The sequence below is a fragment of the Triticum urartu genome, chromosome 7A (assembly GCF_056163025.1).
Source record: "Triticum urartu cultivar PI428250 chromosome 7A, HENAU_Tu73, whole genome shotgun sequence".
NCBI lineage: Eukaryota > Viridiplantae > Streptophyta > Magnoliopsida > Poales > Poaceae > Triticum > Triticum urartu.
Genome location: NC_141879.1, coordinates 76,034,488 through 76,060,987, shown reverse-complemented (window position 1 = coordinate 76,060,987; position 26,500 = coordinate 76,034,488).

Here is a 26,500-nt window from a genome sequence, read left to right as displayed (position 1 = left end):
GCTGGGATGGTGTTGGTGTTGGCGAGCAGCGCCCCGGGTCCTCTCTACGACCGGTCCGCTGCTCGCCCACGTCAGGACGGGTTGTCCGGCTTCCGACTGGCCAACCGCCACTGTCATCTTCTTCTTGGGCGCCACGATGATGAAGAAGCGCTGAACTAACTGCTAAAGCCGATTCTCACAACTGGTGAGCCCCTACCTAGCATGCCAGAGATGTCGGTGGGAACAACACCTACGGGATCACGAGAATCCCTACTGCGGTTATCGGGGCGCGGGGTCGTGAGAAGAGCGGATCTAACAGGTAGCACACGGTTCGTTTATCCAGGTTCGGGCCGCAAGGATGCGTAAAACCCTAATCCTGCTTTGGTGGATTGTATATCTGTGTTCTTGAGCTAGCTGTGGGGCGTGAGGAGCTCCAAAAAGCCGAATCCTCCTCCTGGTCGCCTCGGGCCTCCTTTTATAGAAAAAGGGGTTGCCAAAGTGGCACACAGGAGGTGGAAAGGGTACAGTGATGCGAGGTTATCCCTCGCATTACATGACAAGGCGCATTTAATGCGTCTTGCTTAGGTGTCCTTACTTTATCGGGGACGGGGGAGAAACCTGTCTCATCCATCGCCGCTCCTTCTTGTGTCGACACGCGCCCTGGCCAGCGAAGCCTGAGATGCCACGTAGGTAGGCAGGCAGCTGAGGTGGCGCAGTGGTGGGTCTTCACGAAGATCTGCATGCCGCCACATAGGTGCCTGCCCAGCTGGTTGGGTCGGCAGCTGCATGCATGAGATGGTGGAGGTTTAGTCGGCGTGGGCCTAATGGTGGCCCTGCGGGTGTCCTCGGGAAGGGCCTTGCCAGGGCCCCGGCAAGGGTCTTGCCGAGGCGCCTGCTGTCATCCCCGGCAAGGTGCTTGCCGGGGGCCTTGTGGTCTTCCTCGGCTGGGATCCCGCCAAGGGTTGTCGTCTCCTTAGTGCATAACTGATCTTGAATGTCTTCACGAAGATCTGCATGCTGCCACGGGGATGTCTCCCGAATCCTTGCCCTTTGGGGGCAGTGGACTCAAGGGTGATTCGCTCCGTAGGTGCGGGACGAGTCGTCGCGGCAAGGGTCTTGCCGGGGCTGCTAGAATTGTCTCCCGGCAAGGATCTTGCCGGGGGAGTCCGCTTCGTCCCCTTTGCTCTTCGTGGTCTTGGCCTTGGCATCGTAGTTCTCTTGAGCTTCGGACTTATCCTAGCTCACCTCCCTTGCCTTGCTTGGTGTGGTGGTGCCCGTGGCTCAGACTGCCCGTGCACAGTTATAGGGGTACAAAAAGTGTACCCCTCTTTTTGTACACCGACACCGCCGCTGCGCAAAATAAGTACACCTCAAATTAATTAGCCTCCACCGTGCAAATGAATGATTGAAATCGAAGGAAGGATAGCAGCGCGGATGACTTACACGGGATGATAAGGCACGAGAATCGCCTCCTTGTCCTCATTGGTGAGCGTGAAACCGACGATGTAATCCCTTGCATATTCACGGTGCTTTGCGCAGACTCCCAAGAAGCCCTCGTGCATGTACTACAGGTCAGCGACACAGATATGAGATATCTGCTCAACCCCGATGATGTAGTTCATGTGCAAGGCATAAAGGCGGACAAACGTAAAATCCAGCTTCTTCACGTAAAACATGTTGAATATGTAATCAAATCGGAGGAAGAACTTATCCGCGGGGAAGCTGTCGACGTACGACATTTGTCGCAGAACGTTAACCACGTAGAGTGGGTATCCTGGATCTTTCGAGGCGATGAGGCCTTTCTCTACCCGCAGCACATCATCATGAAGTCTCCTTAGATCGCCGAATCTGACCCGTACCGCTATTGCAGGTAGGATTGATTGACCGGGGATATGCCATTTATCCGCATCGGGGATATCTATACGGTCCTGAAGCCGAGGCTGCTGAGGCGGCTGGATCATAGAATCAGCTTTTTTGCCTTTCCTCGCTCTCTTCCTAGACTTCTTTACTACCGGAAGGTCATCCATAATACGTTGAGACGGCAATTCAGGCACCGACTCATGACGCGTAAACCCTGAGGAGGCGCCATTATAGACATACTGTTCAGCGCCATCGTCGTCCTCATCCTCATCCATGGCGACATCATCAGCGACTAATGGAGCCTCCTCCTTACCCCGTCCGCTATCACCCAACCCGACACCGACACTAATTGGGTAGGTGGGGTGTTGATGTTCATACCTTGCTGAGGCTACATGCTCGTGGGTGTGCTCCCGGCCGCCTCCAGACGAAGCAGACTCTTTGGCCACAACTGGACCCACCCATTGCAACAATCACCAAGCCGCCGTGGTGTCTCGTCATCATCCCCCACTAGTATTGGAGGAGGCAAATTCTCGTGGCCCGGTTTGACACTGGCCAAAGAAACCTTGAAGACGTTCGGGGGGATCGGCCGGCTGTGGAACAATGGTTCCTTCGTCTCCATTATCGTCGCCTTCCCCACGTCCACCTTCTGGTCGCTGATGGTGTACAATATGGTGCACGGGGTTTCGTCGGCTTGCAAAGAAAAGTCTGCGACGTGAGACATCCGAAAGGCAACGAAAACAAGAGATTATACATTTATATTGAAGGGGGCCGGTGTGACAGATACCGTGAGGGCGTCTAGCTCAGCCAAAGACGAAGCACCACCGAGCACGTCCGGTACGGGAGCTGGTGCGGGAGCAGGTGCGGGTGCAACGCTAGTCGAGCTGCTCCCCAAGAAGTCAGCAACTGGAAAGTCCTCTGCATTTTTTTCTGGATTTTGCCTTGTCCAAGTGAAAACGCCCGTCACCAAGGAAGTAGACAAATCTGCAACCACCAGTTTTGCGGCAGCTACCGCTGTTGCGACTGTCTGAGATGATTTCTTCTAAACCGCAATCTCAACCTTCTTGTCGATGTTTTCTTCACTTAACCTCCGTCTTTCCTTTCTCTCCTCTGTGGTCTCACGGTAGTACTTCTTCTACGTGGCGCCGTCTCCGACACCATGCACGTGTCCATACGACGGTCGAGTATCCACCGGTTGTCGTTTCAATATGTTCAACGCCCGGTTGAATGGAGTGTCCCACTTGGGCCTCGCCAATGCCTCAGACGGCGAGTCGCTTTCGGCCACAATTCGGTGTTGCTCTCTCTGCAAAAGGCACAAGGATAGTTTACAAATATGACTAACATGTGCAGTCGAATTAATCAGAAACTAAAATTACCAGCAGTCTCATGAACTCCGTAATGACCGGTTTTCTCTCGTAAACCTTCTTCACTGGGTCCCAACGGTGCCGGGCCCTGAGGACGTCACGCTCCTACGGGACGGTGAAATCCGCCAAGGGGTCTGGGATGCCCAGACTCGCGGCTTCCGCGTCCTCCTTGGCCCATTTGGACCTCTTTCCGCCGTAACCACGGCTTCCGAGGTGGTGGCTCCCAATGTTCCTCTCTTGAAGCCCCTTCATGTACTTAGACTTTTTTGGCAGCTTCGGCCTCGCAAGCCTCCTTGAATATTTGAAACTACTCTTCCGTGATTGTCGGATTATCCTTTACAATCTCGGAGTAGGGTTCCTTCTTGTCGATGATCTTTGCTTTCACTCGATTTTTCTAGGCAGCCAACGCGTCGCTAAACTTGGTCATGGCGTGTTTGTTTATCTTCTTCATTGTCGGGTCCTCATCTGGATCTTCATAATCCTTCTCATTCCGGCCCGGGAACAAGAATATCTGGTGAAACTTCTTTAGGAGGGAGCTCCTCATATTTTCTATCTTCTCTAATTTCTCATCATTGATGATGGCGGTTGTCCGTATGATGCAGCCTATTTGATTGCCATAGCATCGACGCGCTTCCTCAGGCGCCTTTGGCTCAAAATTGCCGTCGTCCACCTCCGTGACCACCAGTCTAGTAGTCCTGAGTTTGTTAGGAACTCGTTGCCTCTTTGCTTTCGGTTCTACACCGGCTCCGCTCCCCGAGGCAGCGCCGGTCTCAATGCCGGTCTGAGTCTCAGCACCGGTCTGCGTGTTGGTCTCAGTCCCCGATGCCACCGGTGGTCCCAGCAACAACATCGGTTGATCGTCGACAAGGCTAAAAAAATTGTCTGTCGTCCGGTAGACGTCATCGCAATTACTAGAACCCTGTCCTTCATCGTTGCCAGCCATCTTTCCTATGATTAAATCTAGTCAATTAATTCTAGACCTAATAAAATGAATAATGACATAAAAAAGGCCTATTGTTTTGCAGGAATGTTGACTCCTTCCTGGTGCGGCAAATCCCGGGCACGCGATATGTCCTAGTTTGTAGCACAAGTCATGCCGAAATTCATGGAAAATTTCGGCATGACCTTTGCTAAAAAGTGGACAAATCGAGAACCTGAAATTTGCCGGAACAAAAATGAATCAACATTCCGCCAAAACATAGGCCACTCAGCATCATTCCCTAGAAACAACAAAGCCACTTGGGCACAATCGAACAACTTCAATGAAAAGATATAACATGAGCAAACACTATTGAGGAATTTGCATATAACATGGCCACTTCAATGAAAAGATATAATCAACAATAATGGAATATGCAAATGAACATCAATGACATATATCATATAAAAACAGTCTTGTTTTTTGTTTACATAGCAACAATTAGTTTGACCAAGTTTTTGAAAAGAAAAACAATTCTGTTTTTTGTTTATAGCTAAATGCCATAGCTACTGTTTTTTATTTATAGCTAAATACTTTTGTTTTTTGCCTAAAGCTAAAACTCTAGGAACTCCATTTTCTCTAACCCTTCTGACCTCACCAAAATTTCCACAGCAGGACCTTAGTACCTACACCCAGTTTCTTCAAAATATTCAGGTCCATAGTCCAAATAATTCAAATTTCATTTGAATGAAATTTGGAACAAATTCAGGTCCGTAGTCCAAATATTTTTTATAGCTAAGTGTTTTTTGTTTATAGCCTCTATTAATTTAAATCTAAATGCTACTATTATTTATATACCCTCTATTAGTTTAAAGCTAAATGGAATTACTGTTTAGGCATTTTCATAAAAATTGCCCTAGCTAATTTCCTAAAAAAATTGCTAATCATTTTTCCTAAATGCTATAAAATGCCTACTGCCCAAAAAAAATCTAGGGTTCAGGCGGTGAGGTTGAGGGCGGCGGCGGTGAGCTCGAGGGAGGCGACGGTGAGGTCGATGATGGCCTCGGGTGGCGGCTGTGAGGTCGAGGGCGGCCTCGGGCGGCGGCGGTGTGGTCGAAGGCGGCGGGCGGCAGCGGTGTGGTCGAAGGCGGCCTCGGGCGGTGGCGGTGTGGTCGAAGGCGGCAGGGCGACGGCGGCGATGGAGCAGTTGGGGGACAGGGGGGCCGGGAGTAGAGAGGGGGGAAAGGACTTAGCGAAATTTTGAGCCCGCGCTGCTGGGATTTGAGTCAAACTAGCAGTAGCGCATTTTGCCGAAACGCGCTATAGCTAAGATAGCTATAGCGTGTTCCAGAGAAACGCGCTACAGCTATTCCTTTCTGTTTTATTTTTCTTTTTCTTTTGTTTTATTTACATTTTCTTTTTTTCATTTCTCTTTTTTCTATTTCTTTTGTTTTCATTTACTTTTCTACTTATTTTTCTATTTATTTTCCTTTTCATAGCAGTAGTGCTCTACAGCATAAACGCGCTGCTACAAAGTTTTTAGCAGTAGCGTGCTTCTGGATGAACCGCTACTACTATTTCTAGCCTACCGGCATTAGTGAGGGAATTTTAGTAGTAGCAATTTTCCGTGAAGACGTGCTACTGCTAAAACAATGGTTGTAGCATGGTTTTGCAACAAGCGCTACTACTAAGTAGCACTAGCGCCGAGTTTTGACCAACGCTACTGCTATACCTCTGTGTATAAGGTTTTCCCTAGTAGTGTATAGTCACCTATTATGTGTTATGATCCGTTAACCCCGAAGTGACAATAATCGGGATACTTACCGGTGATGACCGTAGTTTGAGGAGTTCATTTATTCACTATGTGTTACTGCTATGGTCCGGTACTCTATTAGAAGGAGGCCTTAATATCCCTTAGTTTCCAATAGGACCCCGCTGCCACGGGAGGGTAGGACAAAAGATGTCATGCAAGTTCTTTTCCATAAGCATGTATGACTATATTCGAAATACATGCCTACATTACATTGATGAATTAGAGCTAGTTCTGTGTCACCCTATGTTATAACCATTACATGAGGAATCGCATCTGACATAATTATCCATCACTGATCCGTTGCCTACAAGATTTTCACATATTGTTCTTCACTTATTTACTTTTCCGTTGCTATTGTTACAATCAATATAAAACCAAAACTACTACTGTTACTTTTGCCACCGTTACCACTACTATCATATTACTTTGCTACTAAATACTTTGCTGCAGATATTAAGTTTCTAGGTGTGGTTGAATTGACAACTCTGCTGCTAATACTTGAGAATATTCTTTGGCTCCCCTTGTGTCGAATCAATAAATTTGGGTTGAATACTCTAACCCTCGAAAACGGTTGCGATCCCCTATACTTGTGGGTTATCACGGAGTACATAGCTACTTCGGAAGAACCAAATGAAGGAGTTCATATCCGATCTAGGTGTAATATGTAGTGCATCGGGTCCAATGAAAATATTTTGTGACAATACTGGAGAAATAGCCTTGGCGAAGGAATCCAGATTTCACAAGAGAACCAAACACATCAAGCGACGCTTCAATTCCATCTGCGATCAAGTCAAGGAGGGAGACATAGATATTTGCAAAATACATATGAATATGAATGTTGCAGACCCGTTGACTAAGCCTCTCTCACGAGTAAAACATGATCAGCACCAAGACTCCATGGGTGTTAGAATCATTACTATGTAATCTAGATTATTGACTCTAGTGCAAGTGGGGGACTGAAGGAAATATGCCCTAGAGGCAATAATAAAGTTGTTATTTATATTTCCTTATATCATGATAAAATGTTTATTATTCATGCTAGAATTGTATTAACAGGAAACTTAGTACATGTGTGATTACATAGAGAAACAGAGTGTCCCTAGTATGCCTCTACTTGACTAGCTTGTTAATCAAAGATGGTTAAGTTTCCTGACCATAGACATGTGTTGCCATTTGATGAACGGGATCACATCATTAGAGAATGATGTGATGGACAAGACCCATCCGTTAGCTTAGCATTATGATCGTTTAGCTTTATTGCTATTACTTTCTTCATGACTTATACATATTCCTCTGACTATGAGATTATGCAACTCCCGAATACCGGATGAACACTTTGTGCGCTATCAAACGTCACAACGTAACTGGGTGATTATAAAGATTCTCTACAGGTGTCTCCGAAGGTGTTTGTTGAGTTGGAATAGATCAAGATTAGGATTTGTCACTCCATGTATTGGAGAGGTATCTCTAGGCCCTCTCGGTATGCACATCACTATAAGCCTTGCAAGCAATGTGACTAATGAGTTAGTTGCGGGATGATGCATTATGGAACGAGTAAAGAGACTTGTCGGTAACGAGATTGAACTAGGAATGATGACACCGACGATCGAATCTCAGGCAAGTAACATACTGATGACAAAGGGAATAACATATGTTGTTATGCGGTTTGACCGACAAAGATCTTCGTACAATATGTAGGAGCCAATATGAGCATCCAGGTTCCGCTAATGGTTATTGACCGGAAATGTGTCTCGATCATGTCTACATAGTTCTTGAACCCGTAGGGTCCGCACACTGAACGTTCGATGACGATTTGTATTGTGAGTGATGTGTTTTGGTGACTGAAGTTTGTACGGAGTGTTGGATGAGATCACGGACATGACGAGGAGTCCTCAAATGGTCGAGAGGTAAAGATTGATATATTGGACGAAGGTATGATACGTCTCCAACGTATCTATAATTTTTGATTGCTCCATGCTATTATATTATCTATTTTGGATGTTAATGGGCTTTATTTTACACTTTTATATCATTTTTGGGACTAACCTACTAACCGGAGGCCCAGCCCAAATTGCTGTTTTTTTGCCTATTTAAGGGTTTCGAAGAAAAGGAATATCAAACGGAGTCCAAACGGAATGAAACCTTCGGGAACGTGATTTTCTCAACAAACATGATCCAGGAGACTTGGAGTGGGCATCAAGAAACAACGGAGGAAGCCACGAGGCAGGGGGAGCGCCTACCCCCCGGGGCGCGCCCTCCACCCTCGTGGGCCCTCCGTTGCTCCACCGACGTACTTCTTCCTCCTATATATATCCACGTACCCCCCAAACATCCAGGAGCCCCACAAAAGCCTAATTCCACCACCGCAACCTTCTGTACCCGAGAGATCCCATCTCGGGGCCTTTTCCGGAGCTTCGCCGGAGGGGGCATTGATCACGGAGGTCCACTACATCAACTCCATGGCCTCTCCGGTGATGTGTGAGTAGTTCACTTCATACCTACGGGTCCATAGTTATTACCTAGATGGCTTCTTCTCTCTCTTTGGATCTGAATACAAAGTTCTCCTCAATTCTCTTGGAGATCTATTTGATGTAATCTTCTTTTGCGGTGTGTTTGTCGAGGTCCGATGAATTGTGGGTTTATGATCCAGAATATCTATGAACAATATTTGATTCTCCTCTGAATTCTTTTATGTATGATTGGTTTATCTTTGCAAGTCTCTTCAAATTATCAATTTGGTTTGGCTTTCTAGATTGATCTTTCTTGCAATGGGAGAAGTGCTTAGCTTTGGGTTCAATCTTGCGGTGCTCGATCCCAGTGACAGAAAGGGAACCGACACATATTGTATTGTTGCCATTGTGGATAAAAATATGGGGTTTATATCATATTGCATGGTTTTATCCCTCTACATCATGTCATCTTCCTTAAAGCATTACTCTGTTCTTATGAACTTAATACTCTAGATGCATGCTAGATAGCGGTCGATGTGTGGAGTAATAGTGGTAGATGCAGAATCGTTTCAGTCTACTTGTCGCGGACGTGATGCCTATATACATGATCATACCTAGATATTCTCATAACTATGCTCAATTCTATCAATTGCTCAACAGTAATTCGTTTACCCACAGTAATACTTATGCTCTTGAGAGAAGCCACTAGTGAAACCTATGGCCCCTAGGTCTATCTTCCATCGTATTAATCTTCCAACACTTAGTTATTTCCTTTGCCATTTATTTGACTTTGCATCTTTATTTCTGTTTATCATAAAAATACCAAAAATATTATCTTATCATATCTATCAGATCTCACTCTTGTAAGTGACCGTGAAGGGCTTGACAACCACTTTATCGCGTTGGTTGCGAGGTTCTTCTTTGTTTGTGTAGGTGCGTGGGACTTGAGCATGATCTCCTATTGGATTGCTACCTTGGTTCTCAAAAACTGAGGGAAATACTTAAGCTACTTTGCTGCATCATCCTTTCCTCTTCAAGGGAAAACCAACGCAGTGCTCAAGAGGTAGCAAGAAGGATTTCTGGCGCCGTTGCCGGGGAGATTCGCGCCAAGTCAAGTCAATATTTGACTCCCAACAACGAGTCATTTCTGGTGTCGTTGCTAAGTCAAGACATGCCAAGTACCCATCATAAACTCTTATCCCTTGCATTACATTATTTGCCATTTGCCTCCCGTTTTCCTCTCCCCCACTTCACCCTTGCCATTTTATTCGCCCTTCTTCTGTTCGTCTTTCCATTTGCTTTGATGTCTTACTTGGCTTGTTTGCTCATTTGGTTGGAATAGTTGTTTATTTATTGCTAAACAGAGAACCTAAAATCTATGGATCCTCATCCGCTTGCTAATATTTTTAAGAGATCCAATTAAGATGAACCAATTGCTAGTGAGTTTTGTGCACTAGATTATCTTTATGAAGTTCTGCTTGAAATTCATGAATCTAAAAATTGTGATGAAGTACTTTATGGAGTGACTCTCGATGGACCTTTGAATAGAAAGCATGATTGCAATGATGATAATATAAATTCTATTAAAGTCAATTGTGCTTATAATATGCAAAACCCTAGGCTTGGGGATGCCAGTTTTGCTATGTCTACTACTTGTTGCAACGATCATGATTGGGGTGATTCTTTTTTCGATCTTGAAATTTATTTAAGCCCCATGATGAATATGAGATTGATTATAATGTTTGAAATATTATTGAAAGTGGGTTTGTAAGAGTGTCAACTTTAGATCCCACATATTCGGAGAATGTTCAATCTTATGAAGTTTTTAATAAAAGTGGGTTTGGAGAGGTCATGACTTTAGTTAATGTTAATCCCACTATTTTGGAAGAGTGTCAACTTTGCATACATGTGGATTGTGTTAAGAATACATTTTGTGATATCTATATTATTGAATTTGATTATGATCCTACATGTAATTATTATGAGAGAGGAAAATATGGTGGTAGAAATTTTCATGTTACTAAATTACCTCTCGTTATGTTGAGATTGCAATTGTTTCTTTCTGCTTCCTTGCATATGCTAGTTTTTTCTTGCCTTGATAATATGTTTGTATATAAGATGCCTATGCATAGGAAGTATGTTAGACTTAGATGTTTTTGTCACGTGTTTTATGATGCTCTCTTTGTGCTTCAAGTCTTGTCTTTCATGTGAGCATCGTTGAAATCTTATGCCTAGCTATAAGGCTTTAAAGAAAAGCGCTTGTTGGGAGACAACCCAATATTTTTCCTTGCTGTTATTTAATAAATAATTTACCTAGCCTCTGTTTTGGTTGTTTTTTTGTGTTTAATTAGTGTTTGTGCCAAGTAGAACCGTTGGGAAGACTTAGGGAAAGTCTTTTTGATCTTGCTGTAAAAAACAGAAACTTTAGCGCTCACGAGAATTGCTGCCATTTTTATTTGGAAGGTGATATTTAGTTAATTATTTTTTCAGATGATTAATAGATAAATGCCTCACGTCCAGCAATTTATTTTAGAATTTTTTGGGTTCCATAAGTGGTCGAAACCTATAGATTACTACAGACTGTTCTGTTTTTGACAGATTCTGGTTTTCGTGCGTTGTTTGCTTATTTTGATGAATCTATGGCTAGTAAAAGAGTTTATAAACCATAGAGAAGTTGGAATACAGTAGGTTTAAAACCAATATAAATAAAGAATGAGTTCATTACAGGACCTTGAAGTGTTGTTTTGTTTTCTTTCGCTAACGGAGCTCACAAGATTTTCTATTTTGAGTTTTGTGTTGTGAAGTTTTCAAGTTTTGGGTAAAGATTTGATGCATTATGGAACAAAGAGGGGCAAAAGCCTAAGCTTGGGGATGCCCTGGAAGGCGTCCCCTCTTTCGTCTTCGTCTATCGGTAACTTTACTTGGAGTTATATTTTTATTCACCACATGATATGTGTTTTGCTTGGAGCGTCTTGTATGATTTGAGTCTTTCTTTTTAGTTTACCACAATCATCCTTGCTGTACACACCATTTGAGAGAGACTCACATGATTTGAAATTTATTAGAATACTCTGTGTTCTTCACTTATATCTTTTGAGCTATATAGTTTTTGCTCTAGTGCTTCACTTATATATTTTAGAGCACGGTGGTGGATTTGTTTTATAGAAACTATTGTTCTCTCATGCTTCACTTATATTATTTTGAGAGTCCTTTAGAACAACATGGAAATTTTCTATAATATGAAAACTTTCATAGAAGTGCATTGAATACTATGAGAATTTTGATACTTGATAATTGTTTTGAGATATGGAGATGGTGATATTAGAGTCATGCTAGTTGAGTAGTTGTGAATTTTAGAAATACTTGTGTTGAAGTTTTTGATTCCCGTGGCATGCACGTATGGTGAACTGTAATGTGATGAAGTCGGAGCAGGATTTATTTATTGATTGTCTTCCTTATGACTGGTGGTCGGGGACGAGCGATGGTCTTTTCCTACCAATCTATCCCCCTAGGAGCACGCGCGTAATACTTTGTTTCGATAACTAATAGATTTTTGCAATAAGTATGTGAGTTCTTTATGACTAATGTTGAGTCCATGGATTATACGCACTCTCACCCTTCCACCATTGCTAGCCTCTCTAGTATCGCGCAACTTTCGCCGGTACCATAAACCCACCATATACCTTCCTCAAAACAGCCACCATACCTACCTATTATGGCATTTCCATCGCCATTCCGAGATATATTGCCATGCAACTTTCCACCGTTCCGTTATTATGACACGCTTCATCATTGTCATATTGCTTGCATGATCATGTACTTGGCATCGTATTTGTGGCAAAGCCACCATTCATAATTCTTCATACATGTCACTCATGCATCATTGCACATCCGGTACACCGTCGGAGGCATTCGCATAGAGTCATATTTTTGTTCTAAGTATCGAGTTGTAATTCTTGAGTTGTAAGTAAATAAAGTGTGATGATCATCATTATTAGAGCATTGTACCAGTGAGGAAAGTATGATGGATACTATGATTCCCCCAAAAGTCGGGATGAGACTCCGGACGAAAAAAAAGAGAAAGGCCAAAAAAAGAAGGCCCAAAAAAATGAGAGAAAAAGAGAGAAGGGACAATGCTACTATCCTTTATACACACCTATGCTTCAAAGTAGCACCATGATCTTCAAGATAGAGAGTCTCCTATGATATCACTTTCATATACTAGTGGGAATTTTTTATTATAGAACTTGGCTTGTATATTCCAATGATGGGCTTCCTCAAAATGCCCTAGGTCTTCATGAGCAAGCAAGTTGGATGCACACCCACTTAGTTTCTTTTGTTGAGCTTTCATATACTTATAGCTCTAGTGCATCCGTTGCATGGCAATCCCTACTCACTCACATTGATAACTATTGATGGGCATCTCCATAGCCCGTTGATACGCCTAGTTGATGTGAGACTATCTTCTCCTTTTTGTCTTCTCCACAACCACCATTCTATTCCACATATAGTGTTATATCCATGGCTCACGCTCATGTATTGCGTGAAGATTGAAAAGTTTGAGAACATCAAAAGTACGAAACAATTGCTTGGCTTGTCATCGGGGTTGTGCATGATTTAAATATTTTGTGTGGTGAAGATAGAGCATAGCCAGACTATATGATTTTGTAGGGATAACTTTCTTTGGCCATGTTATTTTGAGAAGACATGATTGCTTAGTTAGTATGCTTGAAGTATTATTATTTTTATGTCAATATTAAACTTTTATCTTGAATCTTTCGGATCTGAACATTCATGCCACAATAATGAAAAATTACATTGAGAAATATGTTAGAAAGCATTCCACATCAAAAATTCTTCTTTTATCATTTACCTACTCGAGGACGAGCAGGAATTAAGCTTGGGGATGCTTGATACGTCTCCAACGTATCTATAATTTTTGATTGCTCCATGATATTATATTATCTATTTTGGATGTTAATGGGCTTTATTTTACACTTCTATATCATTTTTGGGACTAACCTACTAACCGAAGGCCTAACCCAAATTGTTGTTTTTTTGCCTATTTTAGGGTTTCGAAGAAAAGGAATATCAAACGGAGTCCAAATGGAATGAAACCTTCGGGAACGTGATTTTCTCAACAAACGTGATCTAGGAGACTTGGAGTGGGCGTCAAGAAACAACGGAGGAAGCCACGAGGCAGGGGGCGTGCCTACCCCTCCCCCCCCCCCCGGAGCACCCTCCACCCTCGTGGGCCCTCCGTTGCTCCACCGACATACTTCTTCCTCCTATATATATCCACGTACCCCCCAAACATCTAGGAGCACCACAAAAACCTAATTCCACCGCCGCAACCTTCTATACCCGAGAGATCCCATCTCGGGGCCTTTTCCGGAACTCCGTCGGAGGGGGCATTGATCACGGAGGTCCTCTACATCAACTCCATGGCCTCTCTGGTGATGTGTGAGTAGTTTACTTCAGACCTACGGGTCCATAGTTATTAGCTAGATGGCTTCTTCTTTCTCTTTGTATCTCAATACAAAGTTCTCCTCGATTCTCTTGGAGATCTATTCGATGTAATCTTCTTTTGCGGTGTGTTTGTCGAGCTCCGATGAATTGTGGGTTTATGATCCAGAATATCTATGAACAATATTTGATTCTCCTCTGAATTCTTTTATGTATGATTAGTTTATCTTGGGTTTAAAAAAAAGAACCGAACGGTTTTTGTGACACCCCAAAATTTTGGCCTTGTTTTATTAAATTAAATTTTTTGCCAGGAATTAAAACTTTGATTTTTTGGACTCCCTTTTGATTTTTTAAAACATTTCCTTTCTTATTATCATTGAGTTGTTCCCTAAAATGAAAACATTTCAAATATGTTATTGGACTTGTTTAACCTCTCAAGAAAAACTTTTCTTTTATCAGTATAACTAATTACCTAATTAAATTGCTTGATCTTTATTTTCTTGAAAAATGGTTTTTCAAGGTTATATGGCCATAATTGAACTACAACCATTTGATAAATTCACCTAAAATTCCAACCAAAATTTGGAGATGTCATGTGATGTTTTTAAATCACTTTTATACAAAAATATATTTTATTCATGTAATATTTTGAGCTCTGCATCAATTTTTCTTCTCTGGTCCAGAGTGCAATTTTGCACTACAACCCTTTTAAATATTTCTTTCTGGCCTCCACCAAAATTATGGGATGTTGGTAGTAGCATATGATTCAACATTATGCAAAAACCTAGTGTTGTTCTTTGAAAATTTTGAGTGAATCAACCTCTTTTCCATTCTGGTCCAGCCTTGTGATTTCTACTGCAACCCTATTTATTTTTGCTCCAGTAACCTTGTGCCTTCTCCTACTTGTAGACAGCCCTACCAAACCCCTAAGTCCAGGAACATGCACCCATTGGCATATTTTTGGTTCATGAAATAATGCCATTCACATCCTGTCCAGATTTGAAGTTCTGCAAAACTTGCACTATCAAGTTTGTGCTTTCCACCAACTAACCTCACCACCCTCTTGTGCATCCAAAGAGACCCCACTCTGGAAGTTTTGGCCACTCCAAGTACTGCCTAGATGCCTCTGGCATTTTGTCAAGCACCCTGTGGGCATGAACAGATTTGGCACGATTGTAAGTTTGTGTTATGAACTTGACCACCTGACCAAACCACCTTGTCCCTTGTTACCCTTATTAAACCTAGCCTAGTCCTGTTGCTTGCCAACCTCACCTATGACCTGCACCATGCCACGGCATTGTATCGAACACCTTCCGTGCGTGCACTGGACGTGCCCAGAGCGCACGTATTGCACGAACCGCGCCCGAGCCGACACGCTGGCCCCCCTGGTTTTGGCCCGCTCTACAGCACCACGCCACGCACTCCCCCCCCTCACAGCAACGCGCCAAGCCGCCCTGGCAGCCTACAGCGTCGCCGACAGAGCTTTTGACGGCACACCGGCGTCCGCAGCGCGCCTCTGCCACGGTCGACGCCGCCAAAGCCACCCCGGCTCGCCACATGCCCCTGGGAACAGCGCAAGCTTATCTCCTCGCTCGTCGGCTAGTTCTCGTCGCCTCCACGTCGCCCTACAAGCTACAGAGAGGCGGTTCGCCGGCATCCTCATCCACCGGCGCAGAACCGACCTTGTCGCGCTATAAAAGGAGGTCCCCGAACCCCCCCGAGCACGCAGGCAACCTCAGGCCACCCCAATGGCACTCCCCTAGCTCGCATTCGACCCGGGGAGGCCTCCTTCCTCATCTCCGGCAACCGCAGCCGCCGCCATTGCCCCAGCCCTTCCAACGCCACCAGGGACTCCCCCTCTCCGTTATCTTCACCAAGAGCTTCCTCTTACACCCGTGAACCAGTTCCCCTGCTCGATTTTGATCAGGGCTCACCGCGGGAGAATAATCACCTTGCCCGACGACCTCCGTCCGCCGCGAAGCTCGCTGCCGGCAGCTCCGTCCACCCCCGAGACCATAACGACTACCGGAGTGGCCGCCTCGATCCCCTGAGCCCGCAGGTGACCTCCGTTTCCCGAACGGTGCCGCCGTTCGCCGGCGAGCATCGCCGGAGTTCCGCCTCCTCTCGGGGGAAAGGAAGAGGAGGGAAGTCAACTAGTCAAACCTGACCAGTGGGTCCCCCGGGCCCACTGTTAGTGACTCACGCGACAGCCACGCTGGATAAGTGGAGGCGTAAAGGCTCAAGTACGTCTTCTCTGTGCGAAAGCGTAATCCCGTTCGAAGCATTTTCTTTTCTGTTTTATTTAAATAACAGATTTGACCAGAACTTTGACTATCTATAACTCTTTGAGTATAACTCCAAATGAATTGATTCTTTTTCCTACATCTCTCAAATTCTGTCTAGTTTATTTTAAGATTTATTTGAAATTTTCCAAACAACTTTTTTGTACTGTTTTTGAAATATGTGTTATTTGCATATTTTTGAAAATAGGATTTTGGAAGAGAAGAAAGGTTTCAAAAGTTTTGGAGTGCAGCCTGCCTTTCCACACCATTGAAGGCAAGCATTCTGAACCCCGGAATAATATATTTTTGGTGTGTTAGTTGACACGTTTATAACACCACCTTATATCGGAGAACTTGTTATTTCATGTGATATGATCATTTGCATGAATGCATATAGTGATTTCCTTGCTGTTGGAAATGAATATACTTGTGATGGTAATCATCCTCATGTGCCTTGCATGCATGCCGGAAAGGAATCCGGGAAAGCCTCTGCCTTGGGTAGGAGTGAGCTTGTCGCCGGTCCCCGTCAGGACGGTTATGTCCGGTATGGCATAGTAAGGTATAATGGGTGGTGATTTCGTCGGTTGAAATATATTTGATATACATGTCATGCAAGGAACTTATAAACCTCCTGAGTTAACCGTAGACCGAGTCTTGTTCCAGTAACCCCCATACTTGCCTCGTACTACCACTTGTCCCTGCCGCAGGTAGGGTACGGTTCAGTAAGTCGTCAACCCCTTTCCAGCACACACCGTACAGAGAGGCCATGGTGGAAGATGTCGGTTGTAGCCGGTAGGCATGCCACCTGGTCAGGGGGCATGGGTGTTTCCGGTTGGGACCGAGAGGGGAGGCCACCCCTTAGAGCGCGCGATATAAATTTGATCCCATGCTACGCGAGGTTGTAGCCTCCCCACTTAGAGTTTTGCTTGACAAGTGTCGTGGGTGATTCCAGACACCGATGAGTTAAGGTGGTGTGTGCAAGTTAGGCATGTTTTCAACTAAAAGGCCGTAGACGGAATTAGTCCCGATGGACTAAAGGAATCCGTTACTCGTGGGTAAAGAGTACACCCTCTGTAGAGATTAAACCTATTCGAATAGCCGTGTCCATGGTTAAGGATTACAGTCTGGGATGGGTCAAGTGTTGGTCTTAGTGTCGGTCTTCGGAGGAGATATTGTTAAACCAAACTTGGATACCGACTGGTTACTTGTGAGGACCATGATTATTATTTTGTGATGGACTAACCCGTTGCATTATTTATATTATCGAGTATCCCTGGGACGGTTCTACCTCCTGGATATTCATTGTGATTATTTATTTTATAAGCCCTTTATGTGGTGTCGCTGAAACGCCCGACTGTGGCATTGCTTGTTATTTATTTATTTTATAAGCCCTTTATGTGGTGTCGCTCAGACGCCCGACTGTGGCATTTCTCTTATAAGCCCTTTATGTGGTGTCGCTCAGACGCCCGACTGTGGCATTTCTTTTAAAGCCCTTTATGTGGTGTCGGTCAGACGCCCGACTGTGGCATTTCTTTTAAAGCCCTTTATGTGGTGTCCCTCAGACGCCCGACTGTGGCATTTCTCTTATAAGCCCTTTATGTGGAGTTGCTCAGACGCCCGACTGTGGCATTTCTTTTAAAGCCCTTTATGTGGTGTCGCTCAGACGCCCGACTGTGGCATTTCTTTTAAAGCCCTTTATGTGGTGTCGCTCAGACGCCCGACTGCGGCATTTTATTCCCACTCCATTACTGCTTATTCATGTTGCATGAAAATAACCTGCTTGCATGCATAAAAGATGTTTTATTTATGACTGACGATGTGATCATAGAATTTTTCAGTGCATGATTATCAATTATATTATCCCAGTGTTCATAATGTTTGCGAGTACATTCAAAAGTACTCACTGGCTTGTCCCTGGCTATTGTCTTGGCCAGATTTCTGCATGGAGAGGAGCGTTGCGGTGACAGCCCCGGAAACTAAGCAACGGTGATAGCAGCCTCGCGAAGATAGGAGTTAACCTGGTCAACTGTTCCTGTGGGAAATGGAGTCCCATAGACACTGATGACTCACAAACCGCTTCCGCCATTGACCACTAGAAACCCAATTGTTGTACTCACAGGACAGAATGGTCTTGTACTTCATATTTTGTATTTTTTCTTGGAACTTCTGTATCAAGTTGGTGCCTCATCAGCTAACAGTAATCCTGGGGCTGGTGAGTACAACGGCCATTTTCTGGAATTTAAAACCCGGAAAATCGGTCGTGACACACTTGGTATCAGAGCCAGGCTGACCATTGGCTAATCCTATCTTAGCCGGGTCTATAAACTTAGGCAAACCAACCCCCCCCCCAAACCGTAACCAAACCCCAGCCAAGCTTCTTGTGCAAGATAGCCACACAGTAAACCAACACCTTTTGGCAGTCGGTGCCCAACCTATCAACCTAACCTGTCGCTCATGCGCCAGTGATCGAATCCTGAATAGTCCTTTCTCGCAAACGTGCGAAGGAAGACTCCATCCCCTTTTCCTATAAAAAGGGGCACGCTAGCCCCAACACAGCACAGCACAGCCTCTACCCCAAACCAAGCTACAATGCCTGGCCCTGTCGTGCACATTGAGACCACGGCAACCAACCTTGGAGGCTTTGTGACGATACTCGCAAACCTCACCCGTCGTGCCTATGCGTTAGAAGAGCCCCCAGAATATGTTGTGTACCAAGGACCCATGAGCGGTGAGAACTACAGGTTCACCGGAAGGACAACTTCCTTTGAACCTCAAGCCATCCAACTAGCTGCTCGAGAGGCTATAGTTCATCTCCGGCACTTGTCGCCCAGAGTTAACTGTCGCTCGTTCCACTACTACCCCAGACGTGAAGGGTATGGTAGACCACCCCAAGTTGCCAACGGAGATCACGAGACAGATCCTGCATTGTTGCACCTAGTGCACTATGTGAGTGCACTAGAGGAACTGTGCGATCAAATCACTATTGACCTAATCGCAGCTCGTGGAGAGCTGGTTCATCGAGCCCCGGCGAGAGAAGAGAACGAGCCCAACGCCGACAACCCAGTCGTGCTGTTTGGACACCCGATCGAGTCCCTGAGGCCTGCCCCAGCCATCGGCCAAGGTGCTGCGATAACCCCAGAAGTGCTTCGTCGCATATTGGGAGCACACTCCAACGGAATTGTGGCCAACAATCCCCGAGATGGTCCTCATCGCTACCCCGAGCCTGCAACCCCTCAACCCACTCCAGCTAATTCCGACGACGAGACCCGTGGAGAAGCCTCAACAAGGCACGCCCGTTTGGATGTAAACGAGGTAGACTAAGTCACTCGAGTAGTGTCGAGTCCCAGTGTATCCTCACTTTGTAATCGTGTGACCTTGTAAATAAACGCCGCCTATCGTTGTGCCTCTGTAGCCTTGCATGGATATGACAGCATGCGGTATAAATTTCTATCCAAGGCACAGTTACCAAAAATCACCCCGTCAACCCCACAGTAACACATCACTATAGTGAAATGTGTGAATATGTGGCTTGACCCCGACCCTTGGAACAGAGCTGAAAATTTTCTTTACCATTCACCTCGGTAAAAATGACCCAGCTCCGGTGCTATAAAAAGGCCACCGCGTGACCTTGCCAAGCACCTCTCACCTTGTGCACCACCCTCACAACCATTTCCTAGCCATGCCGAGCCCTAGCATTTATCTGAGAACCCCAGATGCAACCCCGGGTAGTTTTGTCAAGATATTGCGGGATTTTACCTGCAGTACCATGGGCGCTACCCAGCCACCCCAGTACGAGCTGTTCAAATCGAGAATTACCCCTTCCACCTCGAGATATTGGGCAGCAGTACACATCCCTCCCGTAAACTCAAACCAAGATCCAACGGAGGTCTCCTTCGTGGGGAAATCTATGCCAACCCCACATATGGCCATAGAAGCTGTTGCATACGAAGCGCTTGCTCACCTTCGATTTGCGGTACCCTATGCCAGCGAACGAGGGTATTATTACTTCCCGAGCCGTGCAGCACCCGGAGGGGTGACATCTTTTCCCGGTGGACGCATTGAGAGAGACCCAGTCCTGGCCAACCTTGTCCAGTACGTCATCGCTCAAGAGAGTTTAACCCAACGTGTGATGGATTATCTCCAGAGCCTCGCAGATTTAAATCCTCAGATCGCCATCGGCAGAGCACTAAGGCCCGACCAGGAGAGACACGTGCATCGACTGGTCAATCCACTTCCCCCGATAGAAGAGGAGTGTATCCCAGTACCGGAGACGTTTTCTAGGGACCCCGTCCAGTTACCATTCCCATTTTAGACGTCGCTGCGGTGTTCATTATTGCAACATTTATTTATGTGTGTGACTTATGCGTGATACCCTGAGTTTGTACGACGAGTCAATTATTTGGCTTCTACTAATGTGTGTAGTTTTTGTTGTGGTTTATGCCCCTTTAAATTAACTGTTTTTCCCTCGTAAAATCCTGGAGTGAGATTTCTTTTCCCTGAGTTGCTACATCTGCACCTTCTCACGGCGTGGATTAATTAATTTCTCACAGCACCACGGCAGCAGACTCACAACCATAATCATTCGGACACATAGACTGTTTGCAAAACTTTGCAACGGTGTTACATCCAGCTAATCACCCCCTAACAACAGTTAGCACCCGGCACACCCCATCTACTCCTCGTGATCACCACCACCGCGGAGAGCCAACACCCGAGCAGCAGCGTCGCGACGATCGTCGAGGATCATCGCGCACAGGAGCACGGAGAGCCCCAACAGTGTCGCCAGCCCTCCGCATATCAGGATCGCAAACCAGTCCGGCATCGCCTCCACCATTAGAGCCTAACCCGAGCTTTTGTAAGCAGTAATGGAGGAAGAAGGAGGAGGAGAAGTGAGGCCAGGTGCGAGGAAGAAGAGAGGGGCACCCCGGCCGTTTTATAGCTCGAGCTCGGTGTACGGTGGGCGAAGTCCACCAACGCCGCTCGTCGCCGATCGCCGGTGTTTGGAGACGAATCCGCGAGCAGTGCCGACAGCGCGCTGGCCCGCGAGGTGAGTGCACGCTGCACCGGCAGCTAGCACGTCGCGCACTACCGCGTTACGGCCTAGATGCCCTAAGCGCTAGACATCGCCAGTGGAGAAAGTGCAGGAGAGCGCGCGGGAGAGAGGAAGAAGAGAGAAACAGAGGGAGAAGAAGAGGCTGACAGTGGGCCCCGGGTCCACCTGTCGGCCAGAGAGAGCACTGTGCTCTCGGGTACGACCAGCGTATTATAAGATTTAGAATTTATTCTAAATTTACTGCGTCCGACGTAGAAATCTCACGTTTTGTCCCGAACCGTAGGTTTTTCCACGCAGCACCAGTATTCACACTATGGTTTTTCACCACTTATTGCCCTCTCACTGTAGCCACATTTTTATTGCGTATAGTTTTTCTTAAAACAGCTTTTAACAAATCTCGAGGACGAGATTTTTCTTAAGGGGGGTAGTGTTGTGACACCCCAAAATTTTGGCCTTGTTTTATTAAATTAAAATTTTTGCCAGGAATTAAAACATTGATTTTTTGGACTCCCTTTTGAATTTTTGAAACATTTCCTTTCTTATTATCATTGAGTTGTTCCCTAAAATGAAAACATTTCAAATATGTTATTGGACTTGTTTAACCTCTCAAGAAAAAATTTTCTTTTATCAGTATAACTAATTACCGAATTAAATTGCTTGATCTTTATTTTCTTGAAAAATGGTTTTTCAAGGTTATATGGCCATAATTGAACTACAACCATTTGATAAATTCACCTAAAATTCCAACCAAAATTTGGAGATGTCATGTGATGTTTTTAAATCACTTTTATACAAAAATATCTTTTATTCATGTAATATTTTGAGCTCTGCATCAATTTTTCTTCTCTGGTCCAGAGTGCAATTTTGCACTACAACCCTTTTAAATATTTCTTTCTGGCCTCCACCAAAATTATGGGATGTTGGTAGTTGCATATGATTCAACATTATGCAAAAACCTAGTGCTGTTCTTTGAAAATTTTGAGTGAATCAACCTCTTTTCCATTCTGGTCCAGCCTTGTGATTTCTACTGCAACCCTATTTATTTTTGCTCCAGTAACCTTGTGCCTTCTCCTACTTGTAGACAGCCCTACCAAACCCCTAAGTCCAGGAGCATGCACCCATTGGCATATTTTTGGTTCATGAAATAATGCCAATCACATCCTGTCCAGATTTGAAGTTCTGCAAAACTTGCACTATCAAGTTTGTGCTTTCCACCAACTAACCTCACCACCCTCTTGTGCATCCAAAGAGACCCCACTCTGCAAGTTTTGGCCACTCCAAATACTGCCTAGATGCCTCTGGCATTTTGTCAAGCACCCTGTGGGCATGAACAGATTTGGCACGATTGTAAGTTTGTGTTATGAACTTGACCACCTGACCAAACCACCTTGTCCCTTGTTACCCTTACTAAACCTAGCCTAGTCCTGTTGCTTGCCAACCTCACCTGTGACCTGTAGCATGCCACGGCATTGTATCGAACACCTTCCGTGCGTGCACTGGACGCGCCCAGAGCACGCGTATTGCACGAACCGCGCCCGAGCCGACACGCTGGCCCCCCTGGTTTTGGCCCGCTCTGCAGCACCACGCCACGCACTTCCCCCCCCCCCCCCCCCCTCACAGCAACGCGCCAAGCCGCCCTGGCAGCCTACAGCGTCGCCGACAGAGCTTTTGGCGGCACACCGGCGTCCGCAGCGCGCCTCTGCCACGGTCGGCACCGCCAAAGCCACCCCGGCTCACCACCTGCCCCTGGGAATAGCGCAAGCTTATCTCCTCGCTCGTCGGCTAGTTCTCGTCGCCTCCACGTCGCCCTACAAGCTACAGAGAGGCGGTTCCCCGGCATCCTCATCCACCGCCGCGAAACCGACCTCGTCGCGTTATAAAAGGAGGTCCCCGAACTCCCCCGAGCATGCAGGCAACCTCAGGCCACCCCAATGGCACTCCCCTAGCTCGCATTCGACCCGGGGAGGCCTCCTTCCTCATCTCCGGCAACCGCAGCCGCCGCCATTGCCCCAGCCCTTCCAACGGCACCAGGGACTCCCCCTCTCTGTTCTCTTCACCAAGAGCTTCCTCTTACTCCCGTGAACCAGTTCCCCTGCTCGATTTTGATCAGGGCTCACCGTGGGAGAATAATCACCTTGCCCGACGGCCTCCGTCCGCCGCGAAGCTCGCCGCCGGCAGCTCCGTCCACCCCCGAGACCATAACGACTACCGGAGTGGCCGCCTCGATCCCCTGAGCCCGCAGGTGACCTCCGTTTCCCGAACGGTGCCGCCGTTCGCCGGCGAGCATCGCCGGAGTTCCGCCTCCTCTCGGGGGAAAGGAAGAGGAGGGAAGTCAACTAGTCAAACCTGACCAGTGGGTCCCCCGGGCCCACTGTCAGTGACTCACGCGCCAGCCACACTGGATAAGTGGAGGCGTAAAGGCTCAAGTACGTCTTCTCTGTGCGAAAGCGTAATCCCGTTCGAAGCGTTTTCTTTTCAGTTTTATTTAAATAACAGATTTGACCAGAACTTTGACTATCTATAACTCTTTGAATATAACTCCAAATGAATTGATTCTTTTTCCTACATCTCTCAAATTCTGTCTAGTTTATTTTAAGATTTATTTGAAATTTTCCAAACAACTTTTTTGTACTGTTTTTGAAATATGTGTTATTTGCATATTTTTGAAAATAGGATTTTGGAAGAGAAGAAAGCTTTCAAAAGTTTTGGAGTGCACCCTGCCTTTCCACACCATTGAAGGCAAGCATTCTGAACCCCGGAATAATATATATTTGGCGTGTTAGTTGACACGTTTATAACACCACCTTATATCGGAGAACTTGTTATTTCATGTGATATGATCATTTGCATGAATGCATATAGTGATTTCCTTGCTGTTGGAAATGAATATACTTGTGATGGTAATCATCCTCATGTGCCTTGCATGCATGCCGGAAAGGAATCCGGGAAAGCCTCTGCCTTGGGTAGGAGTGAGCTTGTCGCCGGTCCCCGTCAGGACGGTTATGTCCGGTATGGCATAGTAAGGTATAATGGGTGGTGATTTCGTCGGTTGAAATATATTTGATATACATGTCATGCAGGGAACTTATAAACCTCCTGAGTCGACCGTAGACCGAGTCTTGTTCCAGTAACCCCCATACTTGCCTCATACTACCACTTGTCCCTGCCGCAGGTAGGGTACGGTTCAGTAAGTCGTCAACCCCTTTCCAGCACACATCGTACAGAGAGGCCATGGTGGAAGATGTCGGTTGTAGCCGGTAGGCAAGCCACCTGGTCAGGGGGCATGGGTGTTTTCGGTTGGGACCGAGAGGGGAGGCCACCCCTTAGAGCGCGCGATATAAATTTGATCCCATGCTACGAGAGGTTGTAGCCTCCCCACTTAGAGTTTTGCTTAACAAGTGTCGTGGGTGATTCCAGACACCGATGAGTTAAGCTGGTGTGTGCAAGTTAGGCATGTTTTCAACTAAAAGGCCGTAGACGGAATTAGTCCCGATGGACTAAAGGAATCCGTTACTCGTGGGTAAAGAGTACACCCTCTGCAGAGATTAAACCTATTCGAATAGCCGTGTCCATGGTTAAGGATTACAGTCTGGGATGGGTCAAGTGTTGGTCTTAGTGTTGGTCTTCGGAGGAGATATTGTTAAACCAAACTTGGATACCGACTAGTTACTTGTGAGGACCATGATTATTATTTTGTGATGGACTAACCCGTTGTATTATTTATATTATCGAGTATCCCTGGGACGGTTCTACCTCCTGGATATTCATTGTGATTATTTATTTTATAAGCCCTTTATGTGGTGTCGCTGAAACGCCCGACTGTGGCATTGCTTGTTATTTATTTATTTTATAAGCCCTTTATGTGGTGTCGCTCAGACGCCCGACTGTGGCATTTCTCTTATAAGCCCTTTATGTGGTGTCGCTCAGACGCCCGACTGTGGCATTTCTTTTAAAGCCCTTTATGTGGTGTCGGTCAGACGCCCGACTGTGGCATTTCTTTTAAAGCCCTTTATGTGGTGTCCCTCAGACGCCCGACTGTGGCATTTCTCTTATAAGCCCTTTATGTGGAGTTGCTCAGACGCCCGACTGTGGCATTTCTTTTAAAGCCCTTTATGTGGTGTCGCTCAGACGCCCGACTGTGGCATTTCTTTTAAAGCCCTTTATGTGGTGTCGCTCAGACGCCCGACTGCGGCATTTTATTCCCACTCCATTACTGCTTATTCATGTTGCATGAAAATAACCTGCTTGCATGCATAAAAGATGTTTTATTTATGACTGACGATGTGATCATAGATTTTTTCAGTGCATGATTATCAATTATATTATCCCAGTGTTCATAATGTTTGCGAGTACATTCAAAAGTACTCACTGGCTTGTCCCTGGCTATTGTCTTGGCCAAATTTCTGCATGGAGAGGAGCGTTGCGGTGACAGCCCCGGAAACTAAGCAACGGTGATAGCAGCCTCGCGAAGATAGGAGTTAACCTGGTCAGCTGTTCCTGTGGGAAATGGAGTCCCATAGACACTGACGACTCACAAACCGCTTCCGCCATCGACCACTAGAAACCCAATTGTTGTACTCACAGGACAGAATGGTCTTGTACTTCATATTTTGTATTTTTGCTTGGAACTTCTGTATCAAGTTGGTGCCTCATCAGCTAATAGTAATCCTGGGGCTGGTGTGTACAACAGCCATTTTTTGGAATTTAAAACCCGGAAAATCGGTCGTGACAGTTTTTAAAAAAACGGCGGCGGAGTCCGGTGGCTACCTCCGGCGAGGGGGCTCCGGCGAGGCGGGGCAGCGGCGGGGCGGCGGCGGCGGCGCTCGGCTACGGCGGCGAAGGCGGCGGCTAGCGCGGGCGGCGGCGGCTGTGGCGGCGGGGCTGGCGGCGGTGGCGGTGTGGTGTTGGGGGCGGGGGTGGCGGCGTATATAAAGGGGGCGGGGGCGGCGGCTTGGAGGATGGGGCAAGGCGCGGCGGAGGCGGAGTCCAACTCAAACTCCGGTCCGAGTGGCGGCGGCGGCGGCGCGCGGGCGCGCAGGAGGCGGCTGGGCCGGCCTGGCTCGGCTGGGCCTTAGGCCCAGTCGGGCGCAGGAACCTTTTTTTTAAATAATTTCGCCGATGAAAATAAAATCCTAGAAAAATAAATAAAAATCTAAAAATGCCAAAATAAATTTTCACCGTCTAAATAAAATATTTAGAACGAGATGAACATTTTCTTGGCCCTAAAATGCAATTTTGAAAAACGTGCAATTTTTCTAATGCAAACAAAATTGAAATAAAATCCAAATAAAACAAATATTTGATTTTAATATTTTTC